General features: G+C 48.4%; 1 protein-coding gene across 1 annotated transcript in view; it reads right to left on the bottom strand.

The window, feature by feature from the left end:
• The window catches only part of ncoa1 (nuclear receptor coactivator 1), a 110273-nt gene extending 92298 nt beyond the window's left edge, over positions 1-17975 (bottom strand). Inside the window, exon 1 of the mRNA XM_060831180.1 lies at positions 17875-17975. The gene's annotated coding sequence lies outside the window, so the exon portion shown is untranslated. The remainder of the gene's footprint in view (positions 1-17874) is intronic.
• Between the last annotated feature and the right edge of the window lie 2701 nt (positions 17976-20676).

The following is a 20676-nucleotide window of genomic DNA, read 5'->3' as shown; positions in this document are numbered from 1 at the left end:
CTTTACCATTCACTCCCTGGGATCCAACCTTCTGGGTCAGTCTTTAATGTGGCACCTTATCAAATGCCACCTGAAATTTAGGTGTACCACATCTACCATATCCCCAAAATCCACCTTGCTGGTTACATCCTCCAAAAGAACTCCAGCAAGTTTATCAACCACAACTTGCCCTTCATGAAACTGTGCTGACACTAGTGAATTGAGCTTTGTTTTTCCAAGTGTTCAGTTATCTCCTCCTTTATAATTGACTCCAGCAACTTCCCACTACAAAAGGTCAAACTGACTGGTCTATAGTTCCCCCCTTCTTGTCCATCATCTTTTTTGAATAGAGGTGTCACATTAGTATGTTTCCAATCCACTAGCACATTTCCAGAATCCAGAGAATTTTGAAAGATCATAACCAATGCTCCCACTATCTCTACTGCCACTTCTTTTAATACCCTCGGGTGCAGGCCATCAGACCCCGGGGACTTAACTGCCTTCAATCCCATGAGCTTTTTTAATACATTCTCCCTCGTTGTCGTTATCACCAAGTACCTCTGTAGTAACTGCAGAATAGGAGAACAAAATATTATATTTCACTATGAAAACAGAGACAAAATATTGGTTCGCGTCTTTGCCATTTCTGAATTTCCCAGTACTATCTCACGACTTTCTTCCTGTAAAGAGTCAACAGTTACTTTCATTATTCTCTTCCTTTTTATAAACTTAAAGAAGCTTTCGGTATCGGTGCTTATGCTTTCTGTTGTTTCCTTTTGTAGTTCATTTTAGCTCTTTTGATTTTGTTTTTGGTAACTCTTTGCTGATGTTTAAAGTTCTCCAAATCCTCCTGATTCGCCAATAATATCTGCAGTATAATATGCCCTAACCTTTGCCTTGACATTATCCTTGACCTCCTTGTTAAGCCATGGATGATTTTTCGACTTTTTATAATTCCTCTATCTCTCAGGAATACATGAATTGAGGTATTTAGTGTTTCCCTAAACATCTGCCACTGTTTTTCAACTGTCCAATCCTTTAATATTTTTACCCAATTGGGCCAACTCCTTCCTCAGCCCAGTACAATTATCTTTGCCCAACACTAAAACTTTTGTCTGTTACTGTCCTCACTCTTTCAATCTGAATTTGAAACTCTTGCACGTTGTGGTCACTCCTTCCAAGACAATCCTAAATTACAAGACCATTTATTAATCTTTCCTCATTATATAATACCAAATCTAAAGTAGCCAGTTCTCTGGTTGACTCCATAGCATGTTGTCCTAAGAAACAGCCACAATTACCATTATGACCTTCTCGTAAACCCACATTATTTCCTGGTTTATACCATGTTCTACTTTGGAAGTACTGATCAGGAGCCTGTAAATTACTCCTACCAAGAGGTTTCTTCCCTTTTTATTTCCACCCAGACTGATTCAAAATATTAGTCCCTATTATATCATATCTTCATACAGCCTTGATATCATCCTTAACCAATAAAGCAACTCCATCTCTATCTCCTTAGCTATCCTTTTAGAACACAGAGATCCGTTCGATACTGAACTTTCCAGTCCTGATTTTCCTGTAGCCATGTTTCAGCAACCCCTAACAGGTTGCACCCATTTGTCACTAATTGTGCTGTCAGCTCATCAATTTTATTCCAAATGCTGAGGGCACCTAGATACAAGGTTTTTAAATTGGTTCGACTGGTTTATCTTTAGCTGTTAACTTTTTCTTGTTCACCAGGCTTCCCGCACACTCCATCCTTATTTATTAATCCCTAATAACACTTAACCTCACCTTTAGTCATTTACTCCAACATTCAACTCACATTTTGATCTTTTATAATTCGTTCCCTCACCATGGTCATTAGACTGGTTGTGCCTATTTATTTTATTAACTTTTAACTTCTGTTCAATTTCTGTCTCGCTGCTTTGGTTCCCAACCCCCACTTTGCTAGTTTAAATCCACCCGAGTTGCCCTAGCAAACCTCCCCACCTAGATGTTGATGTCCCGCCAGTTAAAACAGAACTCGTCCTTTTAGTACATCTCAATCACTTGAAAGAGATCGCAATTATCCAAAAATCTGAAGCCAGCTCCCCCCCCCCCCCCCCCCCCCCGCACCAGCTCTTTATTCCAACTCTGTTTCCTGTCTCTCAATCAATTTCCTTTCCATGTCCGTAATTTGCCCTCAATCCCATGGGATTGCACCTTACCAAACAGTGTCTTGTGTGGGACTTTACCAAAAGCCTCTCGAACTCCACATCAACAATATCCATTGACTTTTTCTGTTCGCTACCTTTGTAACCTCTTCAAAAAAAATCTAAATAAAGCATGACCGACCCTTCATGGATCTTTACTGACTGATTACTTGAAATTTTTCCAGCTGTTTAGTTACCCAATAACAACCTAATTCAGATGTTAGGCTAACTGGTCTGTAATTCCTTGAATTCCCTCTGTCATCCTTCTTCAAAGCAGAATGACATGAGCAAATTTCCAATCGAGGGGTACAATTCCTGAATTCAGGGGACTCTGAAAGATGTAGAAAGAGACCAAGGTGTCTTGTTAAGAAGTCACTGAAAACTAACATGCAAGTGTTAGAAAGCTATTGAGAAGGCTAATGCAATGTTGGCCTTTTAACCAAGAGGATTAGAGTACAGGAATAGTGAAGACTTGCTTCAATTCCACAGGAACTTGGTTAGAGTGCACCTGGTGTAGTGCATGCTGTTTTGGTCTCCTTTTCTAAGGAAAGATATTATTGCTAACAGGTTGAGAAGATTTGTAGCTCAGGTTGAGGTTCTGGATGTAAGCTTGCTCACTGAGCTGGAAGGTTTATTTTCAGACGCATCATCATCATACTAGGTATCATCTTCAGTGAGCCTCCAGGTGAAGCACTGCTGGTGTCTCCTGCTTTCTATTTGGGCTTCCTTGGGTTAGTGATGTCATTTCCTGTGGTGATATCATTTCCTGTTTTTTTTCCGGGGGGGGGGGGGGGTGATAAATGGGGACCAAGTCAATGTGTTTGTTGATAGGCTTTGGGTTGGAATGCCATGCTTCTAGGAATTCTCGTGTGTGTCTCTGTTTGGCTTGTCCTAGGATGGATGTGTTGTCCCAGTCGAAGTGGTGTCCTTCCTCATCTGGATGTAAGGATACTAGTGAGAGAGGGTCGGGTCTTTTTGTGACTAGTTGATGTTCATGTATCCTGGCGGCTAGTTTTCTGCCTGTTTGTCTAACGTAGTGTTTGTTACAATTCTTGCACAGTATTTTGTAAATGACATTAGTTTTACTTGTTTTGCTAGGAATGCAGAATATTATTTCAACGAGCAACCACACACTGCAGCACAGAGGAACTACGAAGAGCAGAGGAAAATCAACTATACAATGTATTCAAAAAGAACGGGTACCCAATGAACATAGTTCATCGATTTCTCAGCAACAAACCCAAACAAGCAGACAAAACACGCCCAGAAACCCTAGCCATTCTCTCCTACATCAAAGACATCTTGGAATGACTGCCAGACTACTCAGACCCCTTGGTATCATGGTAGCCCACAAATCACCAACACACTAAAACAGCAGCTAATGAACTTGAAAGACCCCAAACAGACAACAAGCAAAACTCATGTCATTTACAAAATACCGTGCAAGAACTATAACAAACACTACATTGGACAAACAGCCACCAGGATACATGAACATCAACTAGCCACAAAACAACATGACCCTCTCTCACTAGTATCCTTACACACAGATGAGGAAGGACACCACTTTGACTGGGACAGCACATCCATCCTGGACAAGTCAAACAGAGGCATGCACGAGAATTCCAAGGAGTATGGCATTCCAACTGGAACTCCATCAACAAACACATTGACTTGGATCCCATTTACCACCCTCTGAGAAAAAAAACAGGAAATGATCTCACCATAGGAAGTTACATCACCAACCCAAGGAAACCCTAACATATAAACCAAAAGCTGGAAACACCAGCAGTGCTTCATCTGGAGGCTCACTGAAGATGTTACCCAGTATGATGACGATACGTCTGAAAATAAATCTTCCAGCTCAGCAAGCAAACCTACATTCAGAGACACTATTGTCATAGAGGGAGTGCAATGAAGGTTCACCCTACTTGCCCCTGGGATGGTGGGACTGTCCTATGGAGAGAGCTTAGGCAAACTGGGCCTGTAGTCTCCAGCTTTTCAAAGAATGAGAGGTGATTCAATTGAAACCAGAAGATAAAGGGATACACTGGGTAGATGCAGGTAGGATGTTTTCCTTGGTTGGGGAGAGTCGAACCATGGGCACAATTTTAAAAACAAAGGGGATGCCACTTCGGTCTGAGAGGAGGAGATTGTTTTTACACACAAAGGGTTGTGATCCTTTGGAATTTCCTGTGACAGAGGACTGCCTTTGGACATGTTTAAAGGCAGAAATTGATATACAGCTGATTGTCAATAGCATTAAGGGCTACAGCAACAGGGTAGGTAAAAGGTATGAAGTGTTCCATCAGCCACAATGTGAACAACTGAATGGCAGAGCAGGCTCAAGAGGCTGAATTACCTACTTCTGATCCTAGTTCTTATGTTCTGATACTGCTGTTAAAGAGCTGATGTGTGTGTCAGTGTGTGAAAAAGTGCCAGTCTGCAAACACGGAGTTCTGAGATTCATTCAGTAATGCAGAGACTCATTTCAATGTTGAACCTAGCAGTTCATAAAATCAAAATCAAAGATCATCAATTCCCAACAGTGTGCAGGTAGGCCATTCAGCCCATCGAGCTCACACGGACCCTATGAAGAGCATTCCACCCATAGTTACCCCACTGACCCAATCCCTGCAACTCTATTTCCCGTAGACACCCTGGGTAATTTAACGTGCTATTCACCTAACCTGCACATCTTTGGACTGTGGGAGGAAACCACAGCACCCAACAGAAACCCATGCAGACACGGGAAGAATGTGCAAGCTCCACATAGAGAGTTGCCCAAAGCTGGAATCAAACCCGGGTCCCTGGCACTGTGAGGCAGCAGTGGTCACCACTGCGCCACTGTGCCACCCCATTGGCATTTTCTTTTCAATATATTTTAAAATTTATGAAGGAACAATTTCAAATCGCACTGTGTTTAAGTGGAAGGCTATCAGTTTGCTGCTTGAGCACTTGAGTGGGCCTATCCTGGGATCAAGTACCCTAGAGGTGCAAATGTCACCAACCAAGACATCCCCTCTTTTGCTCAGCAGTGCCACTGGAATACCATGGCTGCTGTCAGAATGACATCGATCAGAGTCCTAGGATGAAGTGGAGCCACAGGAAGGGATTACTTGGAGGGGTTGGTGAAGTTGCAGTGATTGGGTGAGGGAGCCAGTGGGATAGTCCCTCAATCAGTTACTGAGCACCATTGACTAAAAGGCCTCACCCCTAACCAGCACTGACATGTGGCCATATAGTTTTACATAGTTTGTTGTTGTGTGGCAACATTGCAGTTAATTCGATTAGCAGCAGGATGAGATCCTTAGTGGTTATTATATGGGAAGGCCAATCATGGGCCTTCCCCTCCCTGAGATAATCCAGGTGGAGGGCAGCATGGTGGCTTGGTGGTTAGCACTGTTGCCTCATGGTGCTCGAGATCCAGGTTCAATTCCAGCCACAGGCAACTGTCTGTGTGGAGTTTGCACATTCTCCTTGTGTACCTGCACACACACCACGGGTGAAGTAAAAAAAAGAGGGAGTGCCTGAGATTCTGACACTCTTGTACCTGACTCTGAATGTGGCAATACTAAAGTCAATAAAGGATGACATGGTGATGGATACCAGCTTCTGTGGAGTTATTTCAGAACGCAATCAAACAGAAGAGGTTTGTATGCTAAGTTGAACATAAAAAAAGAAAAAAATTTAAAAAAAAATAATCCAGGTGGACGCCTTAAAACGGCGGTGCTCGGACCCGACGTAGTGCACCAGTTGGAGGACGCTCAGGTGTGCGGTGGGATCCCGTCCGCGCTCACCCCTGCCCGGACGGAATTTCACATTGGCCCCAAGGTCCCATACTTCCCGCGGGAGCCTGTGCCCCACAACCTGAGCCGCCTCCGAAATTTTAATTTTGTCCCGTTCAAGGACGTTAAAAGGCGTGCCCTGTATAGACTGCTGCTGCACACCGTCCACCTCTTCTCCCTCATCCACCGCCCGGACACGCCTTGGCATGCCCATTTGCCACCGGGCGGTGGGGAGCCCCAGTGGAGGGCCCTCTACGCGGGAGTCCTCCCCCTTTCTCTTGGGGATCTGGAGTGGAGGGTGCTGCATGCAGCAGTCCCCTGCAACCGCAGATTGCGGTGGTTCACGGACTCCCAGCCCAACTGCTTGTTCTGTGGCGCTGTGGAGTCCATGGACCATGTGTATATTGGGTGTGGGCGTTTGCACTCCCTTTTGATTTTCTAAAAAACCTTCTCCTCTGTTTTTGGTTGCACTTCAGTTCCACGCTCCTGATCTGCGGGCACCCGGTGCGGAGGAGGGAGGGCAGGTCTGAAGACCTCCTCGTGGGTCTGTTCCTGGGCCTGGCCAAACTGGCCATAAACAGGTCCAGGCAGCGGGCCGTGGAGGGGGTCGTTAGGGCCGACTGCCTGCCCCTCTTCCGCGGTTACGTTAGGGCCCGGGTGTCCTTGGAGAAGGAGCACGCGGTGTCCACCAACACCCTGGAGTTGTTCAGGGAGAGGTGGGCGCCGCAGGGATTGGAGTGCATCATTTCCCCCTCCAACTCTATTTTGATTTAGTCCCTGCCCTCCCCTTCACTGTTTTGATCACACAGCATTGCCCTTTGATGTGAAGGGCACTGCTTGTCACAGGCCACTCGGGTGTTTTCCTACTTTTCCTGGTGGTGGGAATTGAATAAAGATTTGTACACTTTGTGTCTCTCACCTGCACACACACACCATGGGTGCTGGGGATAAAAATAAGCACTACTGCAGTTAGGCGGTAGTGTGGGGGTTTAAAAAAAAATAAATAAAATTAGGAAGTCTTGTTGAAATGATCAAAAAAAAAGAAAAAAAAACAGGAGTGTCGCAGCATCACCCTTTGATGTGAAGGGCACTGCTTGTCACTGGCCACTCGGGTGTTTTCCTACTTTTCCTGGTGGTGGATATTGAATAAAGATTTGTGCACTTTATGTCTCTCACTGTGTCTCACAGCTGCACACACACACACACACACCATGGGTGAAGTAAAAAAAAGAGGGAGTGCCTGAGATTCTGACACTCTTGTACCTGACTCTGAATGTGGCAATACTAAAGTCAATAAAGGATGACATGGTGATGGATACCAGCTTCTGTGGAGTTATTTCAGAACGCAATCAAACAGAAGAGGTTTGTATGCTAAGTTGAACATAAAAAAAGAAAAAAATTTAAAAAAAAATAATCCAGGTGGACGCCTTAAAACGGCGGTGCTCGGACCCGACGTAGTGCACCAGTTGGAGGACGCTCAGGTGTGCGGTGGGATCCCGTCCGCGCTCACCCCTGCCCGGACGGAATTTCACATTGGCCCCAAGGTCCCATACTTCCCGCGGGAGCCTGTGCCCCACAACCTGAGCCGCCTCCGAAATTTTAATTTTGTCCCGTTCAAGGACGTTAAAAGGCGTGCCCTGTATAGACTGCTGCTGCACACCGTCCACCTCTTCTCCCTCATCCACCGCCCGGACACGCCTTGGCATGCCCATTTGCCACCGGGCGGTGGGGAGCCCCAGTGGAGGGCCCTCTACGCGGGAGTCCTCCCCCTTTCTCTTGGGGATCTGGAGTGGAGGGTGCTGCATGCAGCAGTCCCCTGCAACCGCAGATTGCGGTGGTTCACGGACTCCCAGCCCAACTGCTTGTTCTGTGGCGCTGTGGAGTCCATGGACCATGTGTATATTGGGTGTGGGCGTTTGCACTCCCTTTTGATTTTCTAAAAAACCTTCTCCTCTGTTTTTGGTTGCACTTCAGTTCCACGCTCCTGATCTTCGGGCACCCGGTGCGGAGGAGGGAGGGCAGGTCTGAAGACCTCCTCGTGGGTCTGTTCCTGGGCCTGGCCAAACTGGCCATAAACAGGTCCAGACAGCGGGCCGTGGAGGGGGTCGTTAGGGCCGACTGCCTGCCCCTCTTCCGCGGTTACGTTAGGGCCCGGGTGTCCTTGGAGAAGGAGCACGCGGTGTCCACCAACACCCTGGAGTTGTTCAGGGAGAGGTGGGCGCCGCAGCGAGTGGAGTGCGTCATTTCCCCCTCCAACTCTATTTTGATTTAGTCCCTGCCCTCCCCTTCACTTTGATCAAACAGCATTGCCCTTTGTGAGGGCACTGTTTGTCACGGGCCACTTGGGTGTTTTCCTATTTTTTCCTGGTGGTGGAAATTGAATAAAGATTTGTGCACTTTGTGTCTCTCACTGCGTCTCACACCTGCACACACACACTATGGGTGCTGGGGAAAAAATAAGCACTACCGCAGTTAGGCGGTAGTGTGGGGTTATAAAAACAAAGAAAAAATAAAAAAATAATCCAGGTGGAGGTGTTATAGCAGTGAAGTTCAGCTCCACCACCAGTACACCCATTTCCACCTGCAGCAAACATCACAAGGGACATCCTGCGGGCATGTACATGGACTGACAAACACTATACGAGGAAGCATAAACAAATGCACTGACACAATGACCAACATATGCACAGAGACACAAAACTGAGGCACACTTACCTCATCACAATTACTGCTCTCCAGCAGCTGGAGTGTGTGCTTTTGTGTACATTTCTCTTTCTCAGCCCGTTTGGTTTTAAACCCCACCCTGTAGTTCAGTGCTCATAGCAGTGTAAGGTTTGCAATGCTGCTATCTTCATGCAGCCCAGCTCAGAGTTTCTGAGCAGGCAATGGAGTGCAGTCACACTGAGGCCCTAATCTCTATACTCCAGGAACAGCAACCAGAGTAGGCAGATCAAATCACATAACACGCCAGCTAATGCAACTGCAAATTGGATTCTAGCACTTCTCAAAGCCCTCCTACTCACAACTAAAGCACCCCTTTTGCCAAGTGTCTGTCTGTCTGTCTCTCTCTCTCTCTACCCCCCCACCTACCCCCCCCCTCCTCCCTCCCTCCACCCACACAGAATGAATGATTCAGCTCCGTGACATTGTACAGTTGTAAAAGGTTCAAGATTTTAACAACAACTTGGATTAATATAGCACCTCTAATGCAATAAAACAACCCACTGTTTCAAAGACCATTATGAAAGCTAGTTAAACAGCAACCTATATATAAGGACATGTGAGTGAGCTGTCGGAGGACTGCAGAGTAGCTAATGTTGTGCCTTTATTTAAGGAGGAGCCTGGGAACTGTAGACTGGTAAGTCTGGTATCAGTAGTATCATTTGGAGAGGCAAGGACTGATTAGATATTCAGCATGGGAAATCGTGTCTCATAAACTTGACTAAGTTCCTTTTTTGAGGATGTAATCAAAAAGATTGATGAGGTTAGGGTGGTAGAAGTAGTCTATGTGGACTTAATAAAACCATTGACAAAGTTCTGCATGGTAGACTGATGAGTGAAGTTAGATTACATGGGATTCAGGTGGAGGTTACCAAGTGGATATAAAATTGGTTTGACAGTAGGAACCAGAGGGTGGTGGTGAAGAGTTGTTTTTCTGACTGGAGGCCTGAACCAGGGATTGGTGCTGGATCCACTGTTGTTTGTCATTTACATAAACAATTTGGATAATAATTTAGGAGGCATGGTTAGTAAGTTTGCGGATGACACCAAAATTGGTGATATAGTCGACAGTGAAGGAGGTTATCTAAGATTGGAAAGAGATCTTGATCAATTGGGCCTATGGCTTTAGAGGGGTTTAACCTACATAAATGCAAGGTACTGTACTTCAGTAAAACAAACAAGACAGTGTTGATGAACAGTGAGACTGAGGAGTTCAGGTACATTGTTCGTTGAAAATTGTGTCACAGGTTTGTTAAGAAGGCGCTGAGCTTGCTTGCCTTCATTGCTCAGACCACTGTGTATAGTAGTTGAGATGCCATGTTAAAATTGTACAGGACATTGGTAAGGCTTCTTCTGGAGTATGGTGTACAGTTCTGGTCACCCTGCTATAGGAAGATTATTATTAAATGGTGAGGGTTCAGAAAAGATTTACCAGGATTAGAGGAATTGAGTTCTAAGGAAGGTCTGGATACACTGGGACCTTTTCCACTGGAACATAGAAAGTTGAGGGGTGACCTTAGAGATTTATAAAATCATGACAGAAATAGATAACACGAATAGCAAAAGCCATTTCCCTCGGGTGGGTGAGTTCAAACCTAAGGAGCATATCTTGCGGGCGGCACGGTGGCACAGTGGTTAGCACTGCTGCCTCACAGCGCCCGAGACCCGGGTTCAATTCCCGACTCAGGCGACTGACTGTGTGGAGTTTGCACGTTCTCCCCGTGTCTGCATGGCTTTCCTCCGGGTACTCCGGTTTCCTCCCACAGTCCAAAGATGTGCGGGTCAGGTGAATTGACCATGCTAAATCGCCCGTAGTGTTAGGTAAGGTATAAATGTAGGGGTATGGGTGGGTTGCGCTTCGGTGGGTCAGTGTGGACTTGTTGGGCCGAAGGGCCTGTTTCCACACTGTAAGTAATCTAATCTTTAAGGTGAGAGGAGAAAGATTTAAAAGGGACCTGAGGGGCAACATTTTCACACAGAGGGTAGTCCATGTGTAGAATGAACTGCCAGAGGAAGTGATAGATGCACATACAGTTATGACATTTTAAAGAGATTTGGACATGTACATTATTAGGAAAGGTTTAGAGGGATGTGGGCCAAATGCAGGTAAAATTGGGACTGGTTTAGTTTGAGAAACTTGGTTGGCATGGACAGAAGGTTGTGTTTCCATTCTGTATGACCCAAGACTTGGTCAAAGAGGTGGGTTTGACACATGCCTTAAAGAAAGGGAGAAAGAGACTGAGATACAAGGGTTTAAGGTAATTTCTATAGCTTAAAACCCCAGCAGCAGAAGGCACAAATGCCAATCGACAATTACAACCGAGGATGCCCAAGAGGCCAGAGTTAGAGAAGACTGCAACACTCCATCCTGTTTAGACCTGTGAATGTTTGGGAAAAGCAAATGAACTTCCAAAAGGTACTGTGTACCTGCTCTGCAATAAAAGGCATCTCAAGCCTGAGATAGCCAGTTTATTTTGCTCTCAGTAGTTGCTGTGATTTTTAAAATTCATTCACAAGGTGAAGGCATCACTGGCTGGGCCAGCATTAACTGACCACCCTTAATTGCCCAGAGGTTAGTTAAGAGTAAACCACATTGCTGTGCAGCTGGACTCACATCGAGTTCAGACCAGGTAAGGATGACAGTTTCCTTCCCTAAAAGGACATTTGTGAACCAATGTAACCAAATGTAAGCTTTGCTATTAACTGGTGGGGGTAACTATGACTCTCATGGATGGGTGTCCCATGGGAAACAGATCTGACTAGTTATCATTGTGGGAGTTCTGCCATGATTTTGTCTGCCACTGCAGTAGGCGTGCCTCCTCATTGGCCCTGATGGAAACAGTTGTGCCCTAGCCACTGGCTAGCCAAACAACACAGTGAGAAAAATCATGAGGGGATCATGGATCCATGTAGATCAGGACACTAAGATGTCTGGCCCAAACACAGCATTGAAATGGAGCATTTGAATGAGGCACATCAGTCAGAATGGGATGTGATCCAGAAAACCAACCTCCCCACGAGGGTTCGTGCCTGCAACCTGGTGTCACATCAGCCTCAGCTCTACTTTCACCAACAGTTTCCTCATTTCCCCTTCCCCCACCTCACCCTAGTTCCAAACTTCCAGCTCAGCACTGTCCCCATGACTTGTCCGGACTTGTTCTACCTACCTATCTCCTTTTCCACCTATCCACTCCACCCTCTCCTCCCTGACCTATCACCTTCATCTCCTCCCCCACTCACCCATTGTACTCTATGCTACTCTCTCCCCATCCCCACCCTCCTCTAGCTTATCTCTCCACCTTTCAGGCTCACTGCCTTTATTCCTGATGAGGGGCTTTTGCCCGAAACGTCGATTTCGCTGCTCGTTGAACTGCTGTGCTCTTCCAGCACTACTAATCCAGAATCTGGTTTCCTGCATCTGCAGTCATTGTTTTTACCTCTACTTTCACCAGTGCTGGAACAAAGTATATACTAAATCACATCTAGAATTTTCAACACAAACAAAGCAAATTACATTGGTCGAGGGAAACAGCTGGTAATAAACAGTAGGAAACATTTTAGTAAAATTTTGAAATGTGTGTGGAATAATATATTCTACTGAAAAGAGAAACTCAGTAATCAACATCCATCCATGACACACTAAGGATTTTCAAAATTGTACAGGATTAGTATTAAGCAATTCAGCCGGTGTAGCCTGTTCGGCCATTCCATATGATCATACCAGACTGGTTGCTTATAAATGTTACAAAGAATATTCAGAAGTATTAGGAATGGGAGGCCTTTAGAAACCACTAAAGGACATCAAAAAGCTGATGAGAAAAAGAGGTAGAGAGCAACTAATGAGATCAAAGGTCTCTTTGAAGCAGAGCATGAGAAAAAATGTTTGGAAATGAGGAAACAGCAGAGGCTATGCACCAATAGATTGTGTTTGCCTTCAAGTTCATCCAAAATCAATGGAAGCCTGAGTTAGAGAGAGTGAGAAAATTACATTAATATCAGTAGGGATAAAATACTGGAGAAATTTAACACCTAACATCTGACAAATTTACAGGACCCGATGGGCCTCTTTCCACACTGTAGGGATTATATGTAGACCAGATAGATGAGTGAGCAACAGGTATTAGGTGGAATAAAACATGGGGGCTAAGTGTGAGATCGTTCACTTTGGCCAGAACAGGCACAGTGGTACATGTCACTGGAATCAAAATCTAGAACTCCAGGCGAATGTTTTGAGAACTGTAGTTCAAATCTCATCGTGGCAGATGCTGAGATTTGTATTCAATTAAAAATTGGAATAGTGGGTGCTACTCTAATGGCAATCATAGAACCACTGCTGATTGAGTCTTATGGTGTGTCATTAAAACCCATCTGGTTCACCTTAGAACATAGAACAATACAGGGCAGAACAGGCCCTTCGGCCCTCGATGTTGCGCCGTCCTGTGAACTATTCTCAGCTCATCCCCCTACACTATCCCAAAGTCATCCATGTGCTTATCTAAGGATTGTTTAAATCTCCCTAATGTGGCTGAGTTAACTACATCAGCAGGTAGGGCATTCCACACCCTTACCACTCTCTGCATAAAGAACCTGCCTCTGACATCTGTCTTAAATCTATCACCCCTCAATTTGTAGCTATGTCCCCTCGTACAAGCTGACGTCATCATCCTAGGAAAAAGACTTTCATTGTCTACGCTATCTAATCCTCTGATCATCTTGTATATCTCTATCAAATCCCCTCTTAGCCACCTTCTTTCCAATGAGAACAGACCCAAGTCTCTCAGCCTTTCCTCATAATACCTTCCCTCCAGACCAGGCAACACCCTGGTAAATCTCCTCTGCACCTTTTACAATGCTTCCACATCCTTCCTGAAATATGGGGACCAGAACTGTACACAATATTCCAAGTGTGGCCACACCAATGTTTTGTATAGTTGCAAAATGATATTGCAGCTCCAGAACTCAATCCCTCGATGAACGAAATCTATAACACCATATGCCTTCTTGACAGCACTATCCACCTGGGTGGCAACTTTTAGGGGTCTATGTACATGGACTCCAAGATCCCTCTGCACATCCACACTAAGAATCTTTCCATTGTCCCAGTACTCTGCCTTCCTGATATTCTTCCCAAAGTGCATAACCTCACATTTAGTTGCATTGAACTCCATTTGCCACCTCTCAGCCCAATTCTGCAGTTTATCAAAGTCGCCCGCAACCTGTAACATTCTCCCACACTGTCCACTACTCCACCAACTTTAGTGTCATTAGCTTTAGAGAGTTAAATCTGCCGACCTTAACTGCTCTGACCTATAGATAACTCCAGTCCACAGCAATGTGGTTGACTCTGATTTCTAAGATTGTTGAGCAAGCCACTTAGTTCAGGGAAACTAGAGATGGGCAAGAAATATTTGCAATGCCTATATCCCATACAACCATTTAAAAAAAATCTGAGTAGTTTTAAAATGCATGAAATTTGTAAGCAATGGTGACAGTCTTGGGTGCAATGACAGATAGAATACAGATTTAGCACACAGGTACAGGAAGAAATTAGGTAGGCAAGCAGCATATTGACCTTTATTTCAAAGAAATTTCGCTCAAAAAAACAAATGCACACAGTACTCAAGTTGTGGCCCATCTAACATTGCATACAGCACCAACATAACCTCCTTGCTTTTATATTCAATGCCTTGACTAATAAAGGCAAGTATCCCATAATACCTCATCTACCCAATGCAGTGTCTTCAATGACTGATAGACACGCACACCAGTTTCTCACTGATCGTCTGTATTTCCTAGGCTTCTACCATTCAATGTTTACGCCCTTGCCTTGTTAGTCCTCCCAAAATGCATCGCCCACACTTGACAGGATTAAATTTCATTTGCCACAGACCAGTCGATCTAGATCATCTTGTAGTGTAATGATTTCCTCCTGGTTATCCAGCAGGTTAATCTGGTTGCTCGCTTTGAGCAGAATTTCAGCGGGGAGGTAACACCTATTCCGACAAGTCCTGACAAACCTATCCCAACAGTCACTGCATCAAAGGGCAGGTCAGTTTTCCTTCTTGTGAATCCAAAGAAACCGATGGGACCAGGTGGAGTACCAGGCCGTGCACTCAGAGCATGTGCAGATCAACTGGCAGAGGTCTCCTCGGGCATCTTCAAGCTCTCCCTGCAGCAGGTCACTGACCCTGCCTGTTTCAAGAGGGCCAACATAATCCCTGGGCCGAAGGCGGCTCATGCAGCGTGTCTCAATGACTACCGCCCAGTGCTTTGAAAGGTTGGTCATGACATTAATCAACTCCAGCCTCCACACTACTCTTGACCCTCTCCAATTTGCCTATCGGACCAACAGATCCACGTCAGATGCCATATCACTTGCCCTTCACTCCTCCCCAGAACATCTTGACACCAAGAACTGCTATGTAAGAATCCTACTCATTGACTACAGTTCAGCCTTCAACACTATTATCCCCTCAAGACTGATTACTAAACTTAGAGATCTCAGACTAAGCCGCACTCTCTGCAACTGGATCCGCAGTTTCCTGACCCACAGGCCACAAACAGAGAAGATTGGGGACAATATTTCATCCTCACTAACACTCAACACTGGAGCCCCCCACGGGTGCGCACTCAGCCCCCTCCTGTTCACCCATGACTGCATCGCCAAATACCAGACTAATGCCATTTACAAGTTCGCTGATGACACCACCATATTCGGTCGAATCTCAAATGGCGACAAAACAGACTACAGACGGGAGGTAGGAGGTAGAACTGGAAAAATGGTGCACTGAGAACAACCTAGCTCTCAATGCCAGCAAAACCAAGGAACTCATTATTGACTTTTAGCGGGATGTTACCCATTCCCCCCTACGCATTAACAGCACAGAGGTGGAACGAGTAGAGACTGTGAAGCTCTTGGGAGTGGTCATCCACAACAAGCTTTCTTGGACTCTTCATGTGGACGCACTGGTTACAAAGGCCCAACAACGTCTCTTCTTCCTCGGGCAGCTGAGGAAATTTGCCATGACGGTGAATACCCTTGCCAACTGTTATAGGTGCCCCATCGAGAGCATTCTGTCTGGATGTATCACTACCTGGTATGGCAACTGTACCATTCAAGATTGGAGACAGTTACAGAGAGTGGTGAACTCGGCCCGGACAATCACAAAGACCAACCTCCCATCTATAGAATCCATCCACCAGGCCCACTGTCAAGGAAAGGCCACCAGCATTCTCAAAGATCCATCCCACCCTGGCAATGCTTTTCTACAACCTGTAACATTAGGGAGAAGGGACAGAAGCCTGAACACACGCACCAGCCAGTTTCTACCTTACTGTTGTTAGAATACTGAATGGACTCTCAAACTCTTAACATTCGCCTGTACCTGTGTTTTTGTCGCTGTTTCCCTATTATTATCTACGCGACTTAACTCTGTGATCTGCCTGCATTGCTCGCAAGGCAAAGCTTTTCACTGGGCCTCAGTACACGTGACAATAAATTCAATTCAATTCTTGGGTCTGTTCATGTCTTTATTTAAGCTCTAGAAGAATCATGTTTTGGCTACTATGTGAGCATACGTTGAAAGGGACCACCTGTAAACTGGGGAAGTGGAATGAATGGGGTAAGATGAAGCAAGTTATTAAAACCAAAAAAAAGTATATTTCTGTGTCTATTGGAGTCTATTAGTAATTGACAGTGCAGACACTCCGAGCTTATTTCCAGTGATCATGGAACCTAGAACAACGGGCTAATGGAACTAATCATTTTGGATTAAGTGGAAGAGAAATTATTTCACTCAAAGGATTGTAAATCCTTTGAATTCTCTTCCCCAGAGGGCTGTGTGTTTTTCATCATTGAATATTCACGGTCAAGATAATCAGTTGATTTGAACTTCAAAAGGAATCAAGGGAAACAGACAACAAGCAGAGCTGACGATCAGTCATCATTACACGAATACTGGAGCCTGCTCTGGTTATGTTCTTACAACTGCACGGCACTCTGTAAAAGGAACATTTTAAATCATTGCCAACTCCCATAACTGCTGTGTATTGTGACCTGGGATGTGTAGCCTACTCCAGCACATGTGCCCACAGGTGTCCTCGGGATCTGTAGAGGAACCGTCGCTGCCGAGCTGACCCTAATTTCCAAACACAACCACCCTTCCTCACCAAATAACTGAGACCTGGTACACACCGATGCCAACAACCAAGGTACATCCTTCCCTGCAACATGCGCCTCGATATAATAACAAACAAGTTGACAAACTAATCCTGAATGCAAGGCAGCTTTTACTTCAACCAATAACCACAGAAGGAGCAGGAGACAAAGAAAAGCTGAGGAAGAGAGAGGGAAGAGTGGGGGGGAAGAGAGGGAAGAGTTGGGGGGGGAAGAGAGGGAAGAGTTGGGGGGGGGGAGAGAGAGGGAGAAGAGAGGGGGGGAAAGAGTGGGGGGGGAAAGAGTGGGGGGGGAAAGAGTGGGGGGGGAAAGAGTGGGGGGGGAAAGAGTGGGGGGGGAAAGAGTGGGGGGGGAAAGAGTGGGGGGGGAAAGAGTGGGGGGGGAAAGAGTGGGGGGGGAAAGAGTGGGGGGGGAAAGAGTGGGGGGGGAAAGAGTGGGGGGGGAAAGAGTGGGGGGGGAAAGAGTGGGGGGGAAAGAGTGGGGGGGGAAAGAGTGGGGGGGGAAAGAGTGGGGGGGGAAAGAGTGGGGGGGGAAAGAGTGGGGGGGGAAAGAGTGGGGGGGGAAAGAGTGGGGGGGGAAAGAGTGGGGGGGGAGAAGAGTGGGGGGGGGGAAGAGTGGGGGGGAAGAGTGGGGGGGGAGAAGAGTGGGGGGGGAGAAGAGTGGGGGGGGGAAGAGTGGGGGGGGGGGAAGAGTGGGGGGGGGAAGAGTGGGGGTCTGGGGGGATCCGGGGGGGGGGGGAGGGTGTGGGTCTGGGGGAGTCCCGGGGGGGGGGTGGGTCTGGGGGAGTCCCGGGGGGGGGGTGTGGGTCTGGGGGAGTCCCGGGGGGGGGGGGGGTCTGGGGGGGGGGTGTCTCTGTGAAACGCCGCCCCGCTCCTTCCCGATTCTCGATGTGGATTATTTTTTCTGCGAATGTGAAGCTTTACCCGGAACAGAAACCGAATTCCGGAAACTGTGTCCTGTTCCAGCTCAGGGAGGGGGTTCTCAGACCCTCTCTCCGAGGCCTGTCACTCACCGACTCCGCTGCCACAGAAACTCGATGCCGCTGTCTCACTCCAAGCTCCGAGACCCAGGCCTCAGCCGCTCCGCCGCCATTTCAGCTCCTTGACGCTGCGCTGTGTGGTCCTCCCACCGCCAGAGGGCGCGGCCATATGGTCCTCCCACCGCCAGAGGGCGCGGCCATATGGTCCTCCCACCGCCAGAGGGCGCGGCCATATGGTCCTCCCACCGCCAGAGGGCGCGGCCATATGGTCCTCCCACCGCCAGAGGGCGCGGCCATAAGGTCCTCCCACCGCCAGAGGGCGCGGCCATATGGTCCTCCCACCGCCAGAGGGCGCGGCCATATGGTCCTCCCACCGCCAGAGGGCGGGGCCATATGGTCCTCCCACCACCAGAGGGCGCGGCCATACGGTCCTCCCACAGGCAGAGGGCGCTGCCATATGGTCCTCCCACCACCAGAGGGCGCTGCCGTCCTCCGCCCGTCGCCGGAGCGCTGCCATATGGTCCTCCCGGCGCCAGGGTGCGCTGTTGTTCGGTCATCCTACCGCCAGGGTGTGCTGCTGTTCGGTCCTCCTATCGTCAGGGTGCGCTGCCATCCTGTCCGCCCGCCGCCAGGCGGCGCTGCCATACGGTCCTCCCGCCGCCAGGATGCACTGTTGTTCGGTCATCCTGCCGCCAGAGTGCGGTGCTGGTCGGTCCTCCGACCGCCAGGGTGCTCTGCTGTTCGGTCCTCCACCGCCAGAGAGCTGCCATCCTGTCCTCCAACCACCAGAGGGCGCATCGTCATCCTCCCGCCGCCAGGGTGCGTTGCTGTTCGGTCCTCCACCGCCAGGGGGCGATGCCACTCGGTCCTCCCACAGCTGGTGTTGGGGGACGTGTGCAATAAATACCTGGTTCCATTGAAGCTGCTGTTGGACCCTGTGGGCTGTGTGTGGGCTGTGCACACTGTCCCAGAGTCTATCCATGGACCCTGTGGGCTGTGTGTGGGCTGTGCACACTGACCCAGAGTCTATCCATGGACCCTGTGGGCTGTGTGTGGGCTGTGCACACTGACCCAGAGTCTATCCATGGACCCTGTGGGTTGTGTGTGGGCTGTGCACACTGTCCCAGAGTCTATCCATGGACCCTGTGGGCTGTGTGTGGGCTGTACACACTGACCCAGAGTCTATCCATGGACCCTGTGGGCTGTGTGTGGGCTGTACACACTGTCCCAGAGACTATCCATGGACCCTGTGGGCTGTGTGTGGGCTGTACACACTGACCCAGAGTCTATCCATGGACCCTGTGGGCTGTGTGTGGGCTGTACACACTGACCCAGAGTCTATCCATGGACCCTGTGGGCTGTTGTGGGCTGTACACACTGACCCAGAGTCTATCCATGGACCCTGTGGGCTGTGTGTGGGCTGTGCACACTGACCCAGAGTCTATCCATGGACCCTGTGGGCTGTGTGTGGGCTGTACACACTGACCCAGAGTCTATCCATGGACCCTGTGGGCTGTGTGTGGGCTGTGCACACTGACCCAGAGTCTATCCATGGACCCTGTGGGCTGTGTGTGGGCTGTGCACACTGACCCAGAGTCTATCCATGGACCCTGTGGGCTGTGTGTGGGCTGTGCACACTGACCCAGAGTCTATCCATGGACCCTGTGGGCTGTGTGTGGGCTGTACACACTGACCCAGAGTCTATCCATGGACCCTGTGGGCTGTGTGTGGGCTGTACACACTGACCCAGAGTCTATCCATGGACCCTGTGGGCTGTGTGTGGGCTGTGCACACTGACCCAGAGTCTATCCATGGACCCTGTGGGCTGTGTGTGGGCTGTACACACTGACCCAGAGTCTATCCATGGACCCTGTGGGCTGTGTGTGGGCTGTGCACACTGACCCAGAGTCTATCCATGGACCCTGTGGGCTGTGTGTGGGCTGTACACACTGACCCAGAGTCTATCCATGGACCCTGTGGGCTGTGTGTGGGCTGTGCACACTGACCCAGAGTCTATCCATGGACCCTGTGGGCTGTGTGTGGGCTGTACACACTGACCCAGAGACTATCCATGGACCCTGTGGGCTGTGTGTGGGCTGTACACACTGACCCAGAGTCTATCCATGGACCCTGTGGGCTGTGTGTGGGCAGTACACACTGACCCAGAGTCTATCCATGGACCCTGTGGGCTGTGTGTGGGCTGTGCACACTGACCCAGAGTCTATCCATGGACCCTGTGGGCTGTGTGTGGGCTGTACACACTGACCCAGAGACTATCCATGGACCCTGTGGGCTGTGTGTGGGCTGTGCACACTGACCCAGAGTCTATCCATGGACCCTGTGGGCTGTGTGTGGGCTGTACACACTGACCCAGAGACTATCCATGGACCCTGTGGGCTGTGTGTGGGCTGTACACACTGACCCAGAGTCTATCCATGGACCCTGTGGGCTGTGTGTGGGCTGTGCACACTGACCCAGAGTCTATCCATGGACCCTGTGGGCTGTGTGTGGGCTGTACACACTGACCCAGAGACTATCCATGGACCCTGTGGGCTGTGTGTGGGCTGTGCACACTGACCCAGAGTCTATCCATGGACCCTGTGGGCTGTGTGTGGGCTGTACACACTGACCCAGAGACTATCCATGGACCCTGTGGGCTGTGTGTGGGCTGTGCACACTGACCCAGAGTCTATCCATGGACCCTGTGGGCTGTGTGTGGGCTGTACACACTGACCCAGAGTCTATCCATGGACCCTGTGGGCTGTGTGTGGGCTGTACACACTGACCCAGAGTCTATCCATGGACCCTGTGGGCTGTGTGTGGGCTGTACACACT

The sequence above is a fragment of the Hemiscyllium ocellatum genome, chromosome 10 (genome assembly GCF_020745735.1).
Source record: "Hemiscyllium ocellatum isolate sHemOce1 chromosome 10, sHemOce1.pat.X.cur, whole genome shotgun sequence".
In the NCBI taxonomy this organism is placed as follows: domain Eukaryota; kingdom Metazoa; phylum Chordata; class Chondrichthyes; order Orectolobiformes; family Hemiscylliidae; genus Hemiscyllium; species Hemiscyllium ocellatum.
This window is presented reverse-complemented; position numbering and strand designations above follow the sequence as displayed.